At 35.9% G+C, this 18539-nt stretch overlaps 1 protein-coding gene across 14 annotated transcripts in view; it reads right to left on the reverse strand.

Moving 5' to 3' along the window:
* CCSER1 (coiled-coil serine rich protein 1) overlaps positions 1 to 18539 on the reverse strand; it is a 1462911-nt gene that overhangs the window by 513254 nt on the left and 931118 nt on the right. The window lies entirely within an intron of this gene.

An 18539-nucleotide genomic window follows, 5' to 3' on the forward strand; every position in this document is an offset into this window, starting at 1 on the left:
AATTTAAGCATTACATATCTAGACCTCATACTCTTGCAGAAATGGTTTCACCAAATTTAGAGCCTCTTTCCCCCCTCCTTTTTTGTAAAGTGAAGGCTGATAGAAGTAATTCCTTCACTGAAGTTCTGAAAGTTTTGTAAGTGGTGGTGGGAGACTGTTAATTATGTCCAGAAACTGGTGCATTGCCCGTGGTGAAATGACAAGGTTATGACTGCATTTATTCATTGTTTTTATCTCTATCATCCATATAATCAGATGACTTAGGATTAAATTACTTGAAAACATGTCTTTCTTTTGAAGAACTAGTCTGTTTATTCTGGACACTGAGGGAAAGGCAGAGTAGAAAGAAAAATCGACTCTTTCTTGATTTCTATCCTATAAGCTTTAACATTACAAAATTACAAAATACAAAACAAATACATTATTATAAGCTATTTTAAACATTTTTTAGAAGTAGAAAAGTAAATATATACATACAATTCTAATATCTGATTGTTTAATTCAAGTTTTAAGTACATATAGAATATACAGAGCACTTTAAAATAGCTTTGGAAGCATGAAACGTATGCTTCATGATAGTTAACTCCAAACAGCTTATGAGTCAGAATTGTACGTGAAATTTTAATTGCAATGTTAAATATACATGGAAGGGGTATTAAATTAAATCCTAAAACTTTTTTTTCTTCTTTAGATTTAGTTTATATCTATCTCCTTTATTTTATCACTCATTATGTATTCTTTACACTATAAAAAATACCTCTATATCACCAGAATGAAGGTTTTACTGGAAAATGTGAGAAACTTAAGCTCTCATGATTATAATACAATAATTTTTCTTCAGTATATAATTTTTATCTTGAAATTCCTTATTCCCAGCCTCCAAACAGAATCCAATAACATAGATAAAAAGTAGTACCAAAATATATATATATATGTATTTATTATTTTAATCAATTTTGCCATACTAATTTTTCTAGATATTTATTTCATAACAAAGATGGTAGAGAAGTTGTTAAAATTCAATACATTTTTGTTTAGTATTTAACATGTATTTATCAGATTTCCTATCATATATAGAAAATTTTAACTTTTCACACAGAAATCAAGGTAAGGGTGGGATGATTTGAGAGAATAGCATTGAAACATGTATATTACCATATGTGAAACAGATTGCCAGTCCAGGCTCGATGCATGAGACAGGGTGCTCAGGGATGGTGTACTGGGATGACCCTGAAGGGTGGGATGGGGAGGGAGGTGGGAGGGGGGTTCAGGATGGGGGACACATGTACACTCATGGCTGATTCATGTGAATGTATGGCAAAACCCACCACAATATTATAATTAGCCTCCAATTAAAATAAATTAATTTAAAAAAAGAAATCAAACCTAGTATTATAACAGTTATATCAAAAAGTTATTTCAACTAATTATCTTGCATGTGTTCATAGAAAACAGCTTTTTAAAGCTGGTTTTATAGTTTTAGATGAAGCATGAAGCAGAATTTAATATCTTTTCCTATGAACTGACATCTTTCCTGAGGTAGATTTTTAAATGTGATTATCCAACTGTAATATTAATTTAGAAGACAGCATCTCTGCAAAATATTACTACTATGAACAATTGTTTTACTGTGTAATTTTTTAAAAACTGATCTTTCAATATTCACATAAATGGAGCAATGTGTATAACATAATGCACAAATCAAAATATTCAAAGCCATGACATGAAATGAATCAAACAATACTACCTGGTAAACGTATACAATCTCATAAAAAATGACTACACTTCAGAAAACTACTCGCCTGCCTGCCCCCCTTCCCAGCCCCCCGCCCACAATGCTTCAAATGAAGAACTGTACATGTAGAGTTAAGCACTGGTGATTTCAGATCTGCATGATGCATTTTAAGAAGCAGGCTGCTGGGTCAAAGAGTATATATATTTTAACAAATGTGACCAGAATGTTTTTTTTTAAATGGTTGTTCTCACTAAAATGTTACATGTTCTTTTAAAAAGATAACTATGAGAAGTGATAAATGTCTTAATTAACTAGATAGGGGTATTCATATTTCTGTGCTGTGCTTAGTCGCTCAGTCGTGTCCGACTCTGCGACCCCATGGACTGTTAGCTCCACAGGCTCCTCTGTCCATGGGGATTCTCCAGGCAAGAATACTGGAGTGGGCTGTCATGCCCTCCTCCAGGGGATCTTCTCAACCCAGGGATGGAACCCAAGTTTCCTGCATTGCAGGCAGATTCACTACCATCTGAGCTACCAGAGAAACCCCACATCAGTTATGAACGTGAAAGTTGCTCAGTCATGTCCAACTTCTTGTGGCCCCATGGACTATAGAGTCCATAGAATTCTCCAGGCCAGAATACTGGAGTGGGTAGCCTTTCCCTTCTCCAGGGGATCTTCCCAAGCCAGGGATCGAAACCAGATCTCCCACATTGCAGGAGGATTCTTTACCAGCTGAGCCACCAGGAAAGCGCAAGAATACCACCCAGGAATCAAACTGGGGTCTCCTGCATTGCAGGCAGATTCTTTACCGACTGAGCTGAGAGAAACCTAAGTCAGTTATAATAGAACCTTATTACCTCTGGTCAATTGGATCTTGACAGCAGTCAGAAAACACTATACTTTAAAATCAGTATACCTATTAAAACCCACTCTAGTGCTCTTGCCTGGAAAGTCCTATGGACGGAGGAGCCTGGTGGGCTGCAGTACATGGGGTCGCGAAGAGTAGGGAGCGGCTGAGCAACTTCACTTTCACTTTTCACTTTCATGCATTGGAGAAGGAAATGGCAACCCACTCCAGTGCTCTTGCCTGGAGAATCCCAGGGACGGGGGAGCCTGATGGGCTGCCGTCTGTGGGGTCGCACAGAGTCTGACACGACTGAAGTGACTTAGCAGCAGCAGCAGCATATTTTAAAATCAGCTATACCAATATATTTATTTATACCAGCAATATACATATTTATACCAGCAAAATAAACATTTTTCCTGCATCCCAGCCAGCAATAGATATTATAAGTTTTTCAAATTTTTTACAAGTCTAAAGGATACAAGGAGCTTTCTGGGGTGGCACTTGTGGTAAAGAATCTGCCTGCCAATGCAGGAGACAGGGGGACAGGATTCAATCCCTTTGATCCCTGGGTCAGGAAGATCCCATGGAGTAGGAAATGGCAACCGGCTCCAATATTCTGCCCTGGGAAATCTCATGGACAGAGAAGCCTGGCAGGCCACATTTCATAGGACCTCAAAGAGTCAGACATGACTGAGCGACTAAAACACACACAAAGGATATAAAGTGTCACCTCATTGTAAGCGTAAATTACATTCTGATAACTAGTAAGTCTGAATAGCTGTTCATATTAATTGTCTAGCTGAATGTATTTCCTTTTATTTGCTTTCTAATATGATTTATATCAGGTGCTCCGTGTGCTTCCTGGTGTTTGTTAAGAGTTCTTTGCATATGACAGATACTGACCTATGGTCTGTCCTCTGCCTGTCAATTTTTTCCAAGAATTTCTATTTTCAAAACAGAAATGTGTGAAATAACACCTCTAAATCTTCATAGTTTTTCTTTTTTTATAAATCTATCACTCAACATGTACCCTAATAAAGAAATAACTCTATTTGGAGTGAAATTTCAAAAAGGGGAAAACTAGAATATTGTCCTGCTTCATTCCGTATTCCAAGGCCATATTTGGCTGTTACCCCAGGTGTTTCTTGATTTCCCACTATTGCATTCCAGTCCTCTATAATGAAGGACATCTTTTTTGGGTGTTAGTTCTAAAAGGTCTTGTAGGTCTTCATAGAACCGTTCAATTTCAGCTTCTTCAGAGTTACTGGTAGGGGAATAGGCTTGGATTACTGTGATATGGAATGGTTTGCCTTAGAAACAAACAGAGATCATTCTGTCGTTTTTGAGATTGCATCCAAGTACTGCATTTCAGACTCTTTTGTTGACCATGATGGCTACTCCATTTCTTCTAAGGGATAGTCAATCTGATCACATGGACCACAGCCTTGTCTAACTCATTAAAACTAAGCCATGCCATGTGGTGCTTCCCAAGACGGCCAGGTCATGGTGGAGAGGCCTGACAGAATGGGGTCCACTGGAGAAGGGAATGGAAAACCACTTCAGTATTCTTGCCTTGAGAACCCCATGAACAGTATGAAAAGGCAAAATGATAGGATACTGAAAGATGAACTCCCCAGCTCAGTAGGGGCCCAATATGCCATTGGAGATCAGTGGAGAAATAACTCCAGAAAGAATGAAGGGATGGAGCCAAAGCAATAACAATACCCAGTTATGGATGTGACTGGTGATAGAAGCAAGGTCCAATGCTGTAAAGAGCAATACTGCATAGGAACCTGGAATGTCATGTCCATGAATCAAGGGAAATTGGAAGTGGTCAAACAGGACAACACAAGAGTGAATGTTGACATTCTAGGAGTCAGCAAACTAAAATGGACTGGAATGGGTGAATTTAACTCAGATGACCATTATATCTACTACTGTGGGCAGGAATCCCTTAGACGAAATGGAGTAGCCATCATGGTCAACAAAAGGTTAGGAAGCAACAGTTAGAACTGGACATGGAACAACAGACTGGTTCCAAATAGGAAAAGGAGTACGTCAAGGCTGTATATTGTCACCCTGCTTATTTAACTTCTATGCAGAGTACATCATGAGAAACGCTGGGCTGGATGAAGCACAGGCTGTAATCAAGATTGCCAGGAGAAATATCAATAACCTCAGATATGCAGATGACACCACCCTTATGGCAGAAAGTGAAGAGAAACTAAAAAGCCTCTTGATGAAAGTGAAAGAGGAGAGTGAAAAAGTTGGCTTAAGGCTCAACATTCAGAAAACTAAGATCATGGAATCTGGTCCCATCACTTCATGGCAAATAGATGGGGAAACAGTGCCACATTTTATTTTTTTGTGCTTCAAAACCACTGCAGATGGTGACTGCAGCCATGAAATTAAAAGACGCTTGCTCCTTGGAAGGAAAGTTATGACCAACCTAGATAGCATATTCAAAAGCAGAGACATTACTTTGTCAACAAAGGTCCATCTAGTCAAGGCTATGGTTTTTCCAGTGGTCATGTATGGATGTGAGAGTTGGACTGTGAAGAAAGCTGAGAGGCGATGCTTTTGAACTGTGGTGTCGGAGAAGACTCTTGAGAGTCCCTTGGACTACAAGGAGGTCCAACCAGTCCATTCTAAAGGAGATCAGTCCTGGGTATTCATTGAAGAAATGATGCTAAAGCTGAAACTCCAATACTTTGGCCACCTCATGTGAAGAGTTGACTCACTGGAAAATACTCTGATGCTGGGAGGGATTGGGGGGAGAAGGAGAAGGGGACAACAAAGGATGAGATGGCTGGATGGCATCACCGACTCAATGGACATGAATGTGAGTGAACTCTGGGAGTTGGTGATGGACAGGGAGGCCTGGCATGCTGCGATTCATGGGGTCACAAAGAATCGGACACGACTAAGCAACTGAACTGAACTGAACTGAATATACTCCCAGTCAAGAGAAAGCTTATGCTTTTTCCTCCTGTTTGAAAATATTATTACAAGAAAGGAATAAAATGGTAACAATACAGAGGGCATTTCAAACTTGTTTGCAAGGAGATAGCTGCTCCAATAAGGAAACATAAAATTGGGGGTGCGGGGGGAGCTAACAGTCATGTGTACTATGAAACCAACTGAAATTCAGAGAGAAACAGAGACTCAGAAGACAAGATTAACTTTTTGCTGGTATCTTGTCCAGACTCTGTTGCTTTATCTTTCATTCCAACTTTTCACAGTAGTTTTTTAGGCTTCCTTCCAAAGAATGTGCTGCTCTACTAGTCTAAACAAAGCAGAGCTAATTAGATTGGCAAAGTGACTTTGTTAGGCATATGTCTTCGTACTTTGTAATTTTGATTTATATAAACACAAATTTTATACTATTAATCAATGGGTTTGTGATAGTGCCAGGCATTATTTCAGTGAAAAAACTATTTTAAATGAAGTTAATTTATACACAGGAAGAGTAGTAGGTTGCTAAATGGTTTAGTACATGTATTTTTTCAATTACACATATATATACATGTACATGTAAGCACAACAAGCACATACACATCTGTGATATATATAAACACCCTTACTGATTGTGAAAACAAGCCCCTGAAGTAGGTAAGGCAGAGATTAAAAGTTTACAATGGAGGACACATACTTAAGGTTAGAGAGGTGACTAATACAAACAGTCAAAGAGTAAATGAATAGTAGACTAGGCCAATGCTCCAGGCTTCTGATAACCGATTCTATGTTCTACTCATTAAAAATCATCAAGCTATGATAGAAATATAGAACTGAAATATATTTCTTAAATTACAAATGAAGTAGTGCTTCTTTCTCCTGTATCTTTAAGATAAACATTTCATAAAATTATGAAATTAATAATTATTATTCATGTACCCAGAATAGATATTTCTCATTGCAATGATTCAGTTCTGGTACTTGAGTTCTTTAAGTCATTAGTATAGAGATGTGGTGGTTAAATCTGCTTTGCCCACAAGATGACACAATTTGGTTACTACTCTCTCATCAATTTATACTTCTGCCTGTGTCCTGCGATTATGTTTATTTTGTTTAATCTAGCCATTTAGTAATTAAGAAATAATATAGATGAGAAAGAAGAAATACAACCAACAAAGTTACCATAATGTCTCTGAACTCGAAAAACTGTTTTGTTTTTTTTTTCTTTTTCTGTCTGTTATTCTATACCTGAATGTAGCTTCAACTAAGTTCCAGAATCATATCGCTAGGACTGACTTCCTGATTTCATCATTTGTTCATTATGTGACATTGGGTATGTTATTTAACTCCTCTAAATTTTTTTATTTTATCATCAGTTAAAATTTCACAGGGTATGGCATATAATGGACTCAATTCAATGTCCGGAATGTACCCAGTTACTTTTATTATTTCTAGATCCACTATGTCTGCCTCTAAATATCATTATCACTTTTAGAACTCATAGTTTTTTCTTCCTGGTTGAACCCTAGAAACTGTTAAATGTCTTACAATGAACAAATATATGTTCATTTCTTATTGTGTTCACCCTCTCTCAATTAAAAAAATTGTGTATTAAATGAGTCAACATTAATGACAGTCACTCCTAGTTACTACAGTATTAAGAAAAGCTATTAAGATGTCCATGTCTACTCTTGTGTGCCTCTAAGGTCAATTTTAAGCCTTTTAAAAGTATCCTTTAAGCATGTTAAGTCTTAAATATCCCAGACTTTAGCTACTATTAAGAGTTTTATCACAAACAATTTTTGTTTAAGCTCTTTTTATATCAGTAATGGATCACTAAGCGTGGAATGAACTCATGGAGAGTTACAAGGAATCACGTTATTTGATTTTCTATGACCATACATAGTGCAATGTGTACTTGAAACTCAAGTTAGAGATTTTTGGAACCCATAATTACTATAAAGAATTGCTATTCTACCATATAAGCCCATTTCACAAATCATTCTATTTTGGACTGCCAGTAAATTTTTAAAATGCAGGATTTCATCATGAGTAGGATTTCTGGAAGTCGTTTGCCCATCACAAAAGTGAAGGAGAGTGTATAATGATGCTCTTCAAAAGGATATTAGATTATTAAGTCATTATGTACAATTGTACATGAGACACTCATTACAGTCCCTCTCTTTTACTATTGCCTATCTCTGAGAATTGGAGAAGGCAATGGCAACCCACTCCAGTACTCTTGCCTGGCAAATCCCATGGACGGAGGACCCTGGTAGGCTGCAGTCCATGGGGTCACTAGAAGTTGGACATGACTGAGCTACTTCATTTTCACGCATTGGAGAAGGAAATGGCAACCCACTCCAGAGTTCTTGCCTGGAGAATCCCAGGGACGGGGGAGCCTGGTGGGCTGCTGTCTCTGGGGCCGCACAGAGTTGGAGATGACTGAAGTGACTTAGCAGCAGCAGCAGCAGCATCCCTGAGAATAGAGACTCTCTACCATCAAATAACAGAAATTATATTTTAATTGCAATTATATTTAAGTCCCTTTTTGTAACACTGTATAGATAAAAACACAGTATTTGATATTTGAATATTATATATGTTTTCCTGAATTAGAAAGATTTTTATGCAAGTATAGAAAACTGAGGAACAAAATGTAAAGATGAGAAATATATTTTTAAATGTCTAAAGAAAATAAATGGTGGGAGAAATATTATTTTTTTATTTGTTAAGAGCTACACATTTTATATGATGTGTATTTGATATACACAGCATGGTTTAATCACTGCCATCTACCTATTTTAATAGGTCATTCTTGCCTTTATCTCAATTAATTAGAAGGCAAAATTAATATTCACATAAATATAATAAATACCTTTTAATTGTAATTAAGTTAAGTGTTAGTTGCTTAGTCGTGTCTGACTCTTTGCGACCCCATGGACTGTAGCCAGCCAGGCTCCTCGGTCCATGGGATTCACCAGGCAAGAATAGCAGAGTGGGTTGCCATTCCCTTCTCCAGAAGTATTTGTTATCATACAGTTAACTAATACAAGTGATTTTTCAGTCAGGGCTCAATGAATAACTTCTTTATAATAAATTTTTTGAGATAGGAGCTTATAAAGTAATAAATGTATGCAAAAAGAGGAAAATTAGGCCTTAGTGTTTATTTTAGTGGAAATTAACATGTACATGTTGTTGCTAGAAGTTTGATATAGATGAAAAGAAAAGTCACTTTAAGATTCCTATGGATTTGAGCTTATTTTCTGGGTAATATTAATGTATGGCTTAAATAAATTTAGGCTACCTACACAATAGCTGTCTAAACACCTCTTTCTTTGGACACCAACATATATCTAAAATGTCTTCTATGGGATTAAAATTAAGCAGTGATTTCCTACCCAAAGCTGAAGTCTCACCTATAGTCTCAGCAGTGAAACAGATTCAAGTTCACAGGGGGAATCTGAAGTCTAAATGCCAGTAATAATTATGGAGGGGCAGGAATGGGGGTCACAGGAAGAAAACAGAGCCAAGAATTAGGAGCAGAGATAGGTTCTGATTAATAGTCAGAAATGAGTGGAAAAAGGAAGTGGCTATTTGATACAAATTGTATCAAAACAACTTTGATTTTTCTCATTGAACATTTGTATGCCCCTCAATTCTTTCCGTAGTAAAAAAAAAAAATTTAATTTAAGAAACAGCATCAAAAATACAATATGAACATTTAAGCCATAAAATGCTAGATTAAAATAGGATTTTTTTTATTTTTAATTTTTGTTTAGTCTGGGAGTGAAGCAGGCTTTTGTGTGAATGACAACAAAGAACACAAATTTGACTATGTAAATATTTTCAAAGTTTAAGCATGTATAGCTTTCAGCATAGTAATTCTACTTTTAATAATTGTCCTTATAAATATAATTGTTCCAACATATATGTGTATATATAATCTTTATGTATATAGCTTGCATATTATGTATATATAATATATATAATGAATACACGTTTATAATTCTATGTTTAAGGATTTTCTTTACAGATACAATTAATCAAGTGTATATATACACATTAAATATATACATACATACACACACACAATGTATAGATATATATGTGTGCATATGTGCATAAAACATATGCAGAAATGTACATCTTTGCATCATTAAAAAAAAAATAGTAACTAAATGGAAATGTCCTAAATTCCAAAGAATAATGGAAAAGTAAAATATAATTTTACCATTTCTACATGATGGGCTATTGTATAGGTATTAGAAATAATGAGCTAGGCTTAATGTGCTGATATCCAAAACACATAATAAGAAAAAAAAGAATGTCACATGCTAGTAAAATTTTTTATGTAGAACTGGATCTTATTTTTTGCTTAAATAATATGGAAAGGATTCTTGTATGAGACCAAGAAATTATCATTTTTAAATCTGTCATTTTTAGGTGTTCCTAAAAATTAAAATTAGTCTGCTTATAGTTCACTGATCAACCTAACATTTCAAGTTGTCTTTTGGCCAGCACTGGTTTTGGTCTCATTATCCTCTTCCTGGGGCTTCCCAGGTGGCTCAGTGGTAAAGAATCCACCTCCAATGCAGAAGACACAGGTTCAACCCAGGGGTCAGGAAGATCCCCTGGAGAAGGCAATGGCAACCCACTCCACTATTCTTGCCTGGGAAAATCCCTCAGACAGAGAAGCCTGGCGGGCTGCAGTCCACGGGGTCGCAAAAGACTCCAACATCTCTCTCTTCCTGACCATAAAAAGATACATACATACGACCGTTCCCTTTACTCTGTTAATGAAACAGTGCTCCCTTGCAATCTACATTTTCATTTCACAGTGTTATTTTACTGAGAGAGAGATAAGATGTAATCTATACAATAAACAGAGCAAAAAAGCGGGAAAATACTCAAGGATGGATCTCTTAAGTTTGCTAATCCAACACTGCTTTAACCAATCAATAGTTAATCCACAATTAAAAGAATGCTTATGCTGGAAAATCAAGTCAAGAATGCATGATCATATATATGTGTTAGTATACTGTATTGGTGTTTTTCTTTCTGGCTTACTTCACTCTGTATAATAGGCTCCAGTATGATACTGGTTGCTTGGGGCTGGTGCACTGGGATGACCCAGAGGGATGCCCAGTACCATCCCTGAGGGATGGTACAGGGAGGGAGGAGGAAGGGGGGTTTGGGATGGGGAGCATGTGTATACCTGTGGCAGATTCATGTTGATGTATGGCAAAACCAAAACAATATTGTAAAGTAATTAACCTCCAATTAAAATAAATAAATTTATATTAAAAAAAAGTAAGAAAAATAAAGTTGGTCAAAAGTAGAAAAAAAAAGAATGCGTGATCACTTTTATTCCATTATTACTAATTGTTATTTATAAATTTTGTTCTTTATTCATCCCACTTAAAAAGAATAATAAATTATTTCAACTGCACATGGAATCAAAAGTATATTTTTAAGAATATTACTCTATTCACATGAATTGCTTTTTTTTTTTTTTCTGTTTGTTTGCTTTGTACTTTTTAACCTTCTGCTAATTACATACCTGTAGCCTTGGCTAAGCAATATTAGTTACCATTTTGAATTGAACCTCTCATATAAAACAATCTCCTTTCTTTGCACATTCTTTACAAGTACTACAGGAAATAGTATGTCATCTTTCATTTATAGAGGATTCAAATGAGTGATGTTTCATTTCTTTACTATATACTTCTTTACTGTAAATTAAATGTAATGAAAATTTATTACACTAGCAATAAGCTTCAGACATTTAAACAAGGACAATCTGCACTGCTCCTGCACATAGAAGCAGTGAATTTTCCTTGTGTCAGTACTTGCAGCTAGATCTCTCAGCTTGGCTGAAAAACTTCCTATGGTCAGAGTACCTTTCAATGGACATTATTTCTATGATATGGTTGTCAGGACTCCACATAAAGAATTGCAGCACTGAAATATATTTACTTATTTTTCTAATTACAAAAGTAACATATATTCACTATAAATGTGAGATGTCTAAAAATGTTTAAGAAAAATTTTTTTCATATTTTGACTCCCCAGAGACATGGCTGTTTGTGTGTCTGTATACATGCTGTATAAAAATGAACTATTTTAAAAATAACACCCTAAAATGTCCATCTTTAATTAAACATAGGTATTCAGTAATTACTTATTAAATTAAAAAAATAGCAAACTTTAACAAACTATGTGATATCACTTATATGTAGAATCTGAAAAAACAAACCCAGAGAAAAAGTAAAGAAAGGTTACCAAGGGTTGGGAGGTGGGGGAAAATGGAGAGATAGTGGTTAAAAGGTTCAAGATTCCAGTGTAGGACCAATAAGTTCTGAGGAGCTACTTTGTAGGGAATGGTGGGTATGCTGCTGCTGCTGCTGCTGCTAAGTCACTTCAGTCATGTCTGACTCTGTGCGACCCCATAGACGGCAGCCCACCAGGCTCCCCCCGTCCCTGGGATTCTCCAAGCAAGAACACTGGAGTGGGTTGCCATTTCCTTCTCCAATGCATGAAAGTGAAAAGTGAAAGTGAAGTCGCTCAGTCGTGCCGGACTCTTAGCGACCCCATGAGGCAAGAGTACTGGTGTGGGGTGCCATTGCCTTCTCTGAATGGTGGGTATAGCTAATATAAACTGTATTATAAACCAAAAAGTTGCTAGGAGAGTAGATCTTTTATATTATTATCACCAAAAAGAAATGTGTTTGTATGATGGGATGGAAGGGATGGAAGTGTTAGTTAATACTACCATGGTGAGTATACTACCATGGTTAGTATACTACCATCATACTTTACAACATATGAATATATCAAATCAACACATTGCACATCTTAAAATTATACCATGTTATATGTCAATTATATCTCAATAAAGTTGGGGAAAACAGTAACTTCTGTTTCAATCAAATATAATTTTTTAGTTAAGAAAAAGATTAAGGGATTTAAAAATACACATTTTACAATATGCACATAAATCTAAGTCCTCTTTCCTTTCATTTTCATAGGAAATACAGCAAAGACTCACAGAAATGTTAAAGTAGGTTTTTTGTTTTTGTTTTTTTTAAAAGGAGGGAAATTGGAAAGCAGACAGGAGGAAGAAGAGGAACAAGTGGGGATACAGAATAAAGTAACTGATCACGAAGCTTGGTGTTAAAACAATAGTGAAATTGGAATACAATTAAAAGTAAGTAACTATCAGTAGATAGATTTTTTTTTTTTTCCTCTAGTCTCAAAACTTTGTTTAGGCAATATCTGACATTTCTTAACAGGGCAGGGGAAAGGCTCCTCTGATGACTCCTGCTCACCGTGACAACCACAAATCTGCAGATCACAGGTGAGGCGGGTAGCCTGTCTCTGAGCAAAGCAATCTCTGTGGGAAGTGAGTTGAGGAGAGAGCTGAGAAGAGCAGTGGAAGAGATGAGGAATGGGTTGGAAAGAGGATGCAGAGACACCATGACTTGGCTGGCTACTCTTGTATTTCAGTTAACTGTTTAATCTCCAACTGTAGTTCACTCTGTCTCTTTAAAATTGGGGTTCCATTGTTTCTAAATTATTTTTCATTTGTATTCTATTTTTTTCTCCTCCTTTAAAGGAAAGTATCTTGTTTTTTAATATTTAGTCATTATAATCTCACTTCAGGTTTTTGGCCTTCATGGTTTTAGAAATAAAGAATAAAAATATACTTTGTAGGTACAATAGACTAAAGAAGCTATGGGATGTAAACAAAAATTTAGGTTCATGGTTTCTCTCTTGAACAAAAGAATGGCTGATGGTTCTGTTTACCAAGATAACAAATATTCTGATTTGAGGAAGTGGACATTTTGGTGGGGAGTGGGAATATGTCATTCTTTTTTTTTTTTAAGACACATTCTTTGAGACATTTTTTAAGATAACCAAATGGAAGGTCAAGAAGGGTACACTGGATTCTATGGCTTTACAGTCATAAATCAAAACATAAATTTCAGAACAATTACCATTGTACATTATGTAATAAGAATGTTACAAAATACTGTTTAATGTCAAATGAGTTTGTTAAAAGCAGTATCTCTCAATGAAGGAAGTTTTAGTATTTTAAGCACTTTGATGTCTTTGTTTTGTGAAATGTTCTTATACATTATAGCATTTTTTAGCATCCCTGGTCCCAGGTGACTAATTATCAGTCATGTCCATCCAATCTCGTGACAGCCAGACATCCATTTCACACACATATGCTTTCAGGAGTCCCTCACAAGAGCTGTCCTGCTCACTTCCAACCTCTACTGGATAAACAAAATCCAAAAATGATTCTTTAATACCAAAGGATTTTTAAAAAGCCACACATTTCATGAATTACCAAGAGGATGGCATAATAAAGTTGTCTTCCAAAATGTAGTTATCATTGAATTTCTATCTCATGGCATTCCACCGGTGAGTTGTGGTCAATAGTTTGGGAACCACTGATTTATGGCTGAGAAAAGACATTAAGTTGGTTGTGCAGAGAACTCAGAATCACTTACTACATTTAGATTTAATTTGCTCTGAGGTTCTAAAATATTTTTTAACATCAAGGTGATATATTATACTGTAAAAATATTTTAAAGTATGAAATACATAAATAAAGAAAATACCCAATAATCCCTTCCTTCCTACAGTCTCAGAGAGAAAACTGTTAACACTTTGAGGTTAAATTTCCCAGATATTTACAGAATTCCTTCTTTACCTGTACTGAGATCAACCTTCCCACTTAATGGCCTTTAATTTAGGCATCTGTCAAAATCTATCAATTGTAGACTCTGCTGGACTGTTAAATTGAATGTCCCTAGACCAGAAAAAGGATACTCGCCATCACATTATCCACTTGACAACAGTAATCAAGAGCTCAGCTTAGAGCAACAAGATTTATGGTGGATTTTCTGAAAAACACACAGTTCCTTCTTCTTGAGTATATGAAAGTGTGTCTTTTGATTGTCATCCTGAGAAAATCACATATCTCCATGATAATGACCCCCCGTGGTGTAGGCTTAGAGAACTCTGCCTTGGCATGGTGCCTCCATTTCAATGCAGGGAACTACCCAACCACACCATCCGCTTACTCCAAGAATGTCACCTTCAGCACATTAAGATATGCTATCTTAAAGAGGCTAAAGGATCAATTCTTTCTTTGGACTCAGTTCCAGAAATAATTGTGCTTCTCTTGACCAAATAGTCCTTTTCCCCCATTCTCTTTGGATCTCATAATATTGGGGGGAGGGGGGGGGGGGCGGGGCGGGTACAAATACAATAAAACTTTGTTTCAGGTTCTAGAATATTTAGAACTAATCTCTTGGCCGAACTCTAGCAAGTGATGCCGTTCTAACGGCATATGTGTAGGATATTAATAGGAATCCTGATTTTATCTCCTTTTCCACGCCTGATTTTACGTTTGACATCAGTGCCTCTCACCTCTTTCATCTGACTATTCTGTTGGAACACTTTGACATTTCTCATACATCTTCATAAAAGATGTATTTTATGAACACCTTTTTTGGAACAAGCCTCACATACATATTTACACACATATACATAGGTATATGTTTTGCTCTGTCTATGCTATCATGAAAAAAAACAAAAATTAGGATAGTTTTTCCCTCTTCCTTTCTTTATGCACTCAGGATGATGAAGGATTTATAACTCCAGCACGGCTTTCTGTGAATTTCTAATTTTATTCAACTTAATACAAATTTTCTGCTTTCCTACCATGTAAAAGATACTAAAAATAATAATTAGTAAACTAAGATTTCTAGTTAATATATTTACATTCATATACTCTTCCATTTGATAATTTTCATCATTATCTGCTCATTTGAATGTCACTAAAAAAAACACTTTGAGGTAAATTATATAGGAATCATTTTACAGAATAGACTAGAGAGATAAAATGACCCTAAAACAACTTACAGAAATTCACAGCTATTCCGATAGTCCACACTCAGAATCCATACAAACATTTCTTGATAAATAACAGCAACAAATGGCAAAATGTGCTTCAAACAGTGGGTACAAAATGTTTAGTTATTTTAAACTGTAATATAAAGAAAGATCAAAGTGGCTTAAAAGTAACATATTGTGCTCTGGGTATTCAAGTTTCTTGCTGAAAGAATCAAAGAAGGATTCATGGAAAGACAATTATTTGAGATGAAAGTTACATATTTTAACAACAGACATAAAATAAGAAAGAATAGTTTTCAGGAAAATAAACTACATGGACAAAAATGCAGAATGAGTTAGACATGTGGCATTTTGGGTGAAAAATGATTTACTTACTTTACCTTATACTTAGGATGCGTTTAGAAAAAGTCAAAGGACTTAAAAAGGCTAAGACAATTGCGATCCCTATATTATATACAATGTCAAGTACCGTCTTACCGTCAGACAATGAATTCTGCCTCTGCTTTTGCTTCAGAAATTCTGGAGAGACTACAAAAAGGGATCCTAAAATAATTGAGACAATAAAGGCGATCTCTTGTTTATGGCTGAGAATTATAAAATGGTGCCTGTATTTATCACATCAAACTACCTCCACGTCTTTACACCAATTCTAAAGGCATTTGCTCTTTGATGGTGGGACAACTAAGTTCTTACTGCCTCCTCAGGATTAATAACATAGGCTCAGGGCCTTAAAGAAAGAGAAAATTGTCCCTTTGCAGCTTGAACATTAATCTCTTATATTCAGAGCAAACTACAGGATTTTAACAGCATTTCTGAGTTATGAGAGCTTCTGCCTAAGGTTTTACTGTAGTAGGAATATTTGAACTTTTGTCCAATTGATGAAGCAGCTCTAAAAACACTTGTGAGTCCCTCGTAAGTTAGCATTTGGACTGCTCATCTCATTTCTATGCTGCTCGACACTCAGTTTGTTGTTGCCCAAAATCATAAAATAAAACTGGAAGTAGAGCTTAAAATTAACACAAGGGAAGAAAGTCCCTCGCTTATACTCCTGTCTTCTGGGGACTCACCTGTGCCTTGGATACTGATCACACTGGTTGCTGCCTCTGGATGTACCTCACATAGTGGCTTCAAGTTGAATTTTGACCAAAAAGAGGCACCGGCAGGAGATGTGAGTACATGGGGAGAGAGGTGCTGAGGTATTTCCTTCTACCTCTTTTCCTGCTTCAATACTTCTTTGATAATAGCTGTATCCCTCTTAAACTCCAGAACTTTGCATGAACTAGCCTCTGCACCATGGCTCCAGCTCCCCATGGATTCTGAGAACACTATTTTCACTTCCCCTTGGCACTGGAATGGCCAGCTGCCTCAACTGTGTCAGTATTTCTATATCTCTTCATTAAACACTCTTTATGTAAACTATCTTCATCAATTCCATTTCCTCCCAGGGCTCCAACTCACACAAGTAGGCTAGTATTATTAATATATTAATAGTTTCTAGCATCTTACTATCATTTACTCAATTCATGGCTCAACTTTGTCTATTTATATGGTTTTCCTTTCAGGATTTATCTATCAGAGAACTTCAATATGCATTACTAGCTAGCTGCTAGTAAACAAACAAACAAAAAAACAGTTCAATATTATTTTCCTCCCTTACCTGGGAGGCTGCAGAGAACCACTGAGGGAAACTTTTATAGACAAGCTGGGTCAGCATCATCTGGGAACTAATTAGAAAGGCAAATTTTCAGGTCCCACTCAAGTTTACTGAATCAGAAACACTGGGGAGAGGTCAAGCACTCTGTGTTTCAAAATGCTGTCAAGTAATTCTGCTGTATACTAAAGTTTGAGAAGTAGGCTCTTAATAACAATTAAGAAACATCTTCCATATCCCTGTAAATTAAACATCTTCAGTATCTCCCTAATTTTTGCAATAAAATTCAGCTGCTATTTAAGCCATCTAGAAGTTAACTCTAACCTACCCTCTTGGTCTATGTCCCTTTCTTATCTGTCAAAATCCTATTCGTTACTCAAAGTCTGACATGAATGGCACTTGCCTTCAAAAGTTTTCCTGCTTTTCAAAAGGAAATGTATCTTTTATTTTTTTTTCATAGTAGTTTTGTGCATGGCTTGTGCCGCCTTCTGACACTCCAATGTGTTTAACTGTCTTTTTCTCCTTTTCTTAGTCTTCACTTTGTTTTCTTAGTCTCTCCTAGACTATTACTTACAGTAAAAATGATGCCTCAATTTTCATTAAATTCTTTATTCTGGAATTATAGAATATAGATGGATCAAATCTTATTCTAGCATTGTCTGTCCTACCAAAGATATCAATACTTGAAAGAGCACATTCAAATATTCACTCCCAAGACAAAGTTCTTTGAGGAAATTTATATCATATAAACAATATAAAGACTAGGGAATTTGTGAAGTTATAGTATTGGAGAAGGAAATGGCAACCCACTCCAGTATTCTTGCCTGGAGAATCCCAGGAATGGGGGAGCCTGGTGGGCTGCTGTCCATGAGGTCGCACAGAGTCGGACACGACTGAAGCGACTTAGCAGCAGCAGCAGCAGTATTAAACTATACTGTTTATGTAAAGGTAGCACACATTCTTTGTCTCTATTAATAGAAAATTGCTTTATGACTAATACTATTCAAAACATAATGTATAAATGTAGGAGTATTAAGTCAGAACTGATTGAGGTGACAAGATTACTCATCTGTAATATTTATGGTTCAGAAATAATAAGTGTTACCTAGAATGCAACATTTATCAAGATTAAATAATATTAGTAAAAAAAGATCTATGTGACAAAAGAATGAACTGTGGTAAGAGAGAAACTTTTACAGCATAGATTTATATGTACCAATGATTCATGTACTTGATACTATACATTACCAAAATGTATCTGTGTTATTATGTGATCATCTAAAAACAATGCTATAAACAATCTATGGTATTTTAAGTTGTTACAGAATGTATACAACTTCAAAGAAAGAATTTTCAGTAAACTGAGTAATCTTAAAAAAAAAAAAAAATCGGGCTGAAATTATCCAAAACAGAGAGGT

Source organism: Bubalus bubalis, chromosome 7 (assembly GCF_019923935.1).
Source record: "Bubalus bubalis isolate 160015118507 breed Murrah chromosome 7, NDDB_SH_1, whole genome shotgun sequence".
NCBI classification, from domain to species: Eukaryota; Metazoa; Chordata; class Mammalia; order Artiodactyla; family Bovidae; genus Bubalus; species Bubalus bubalis.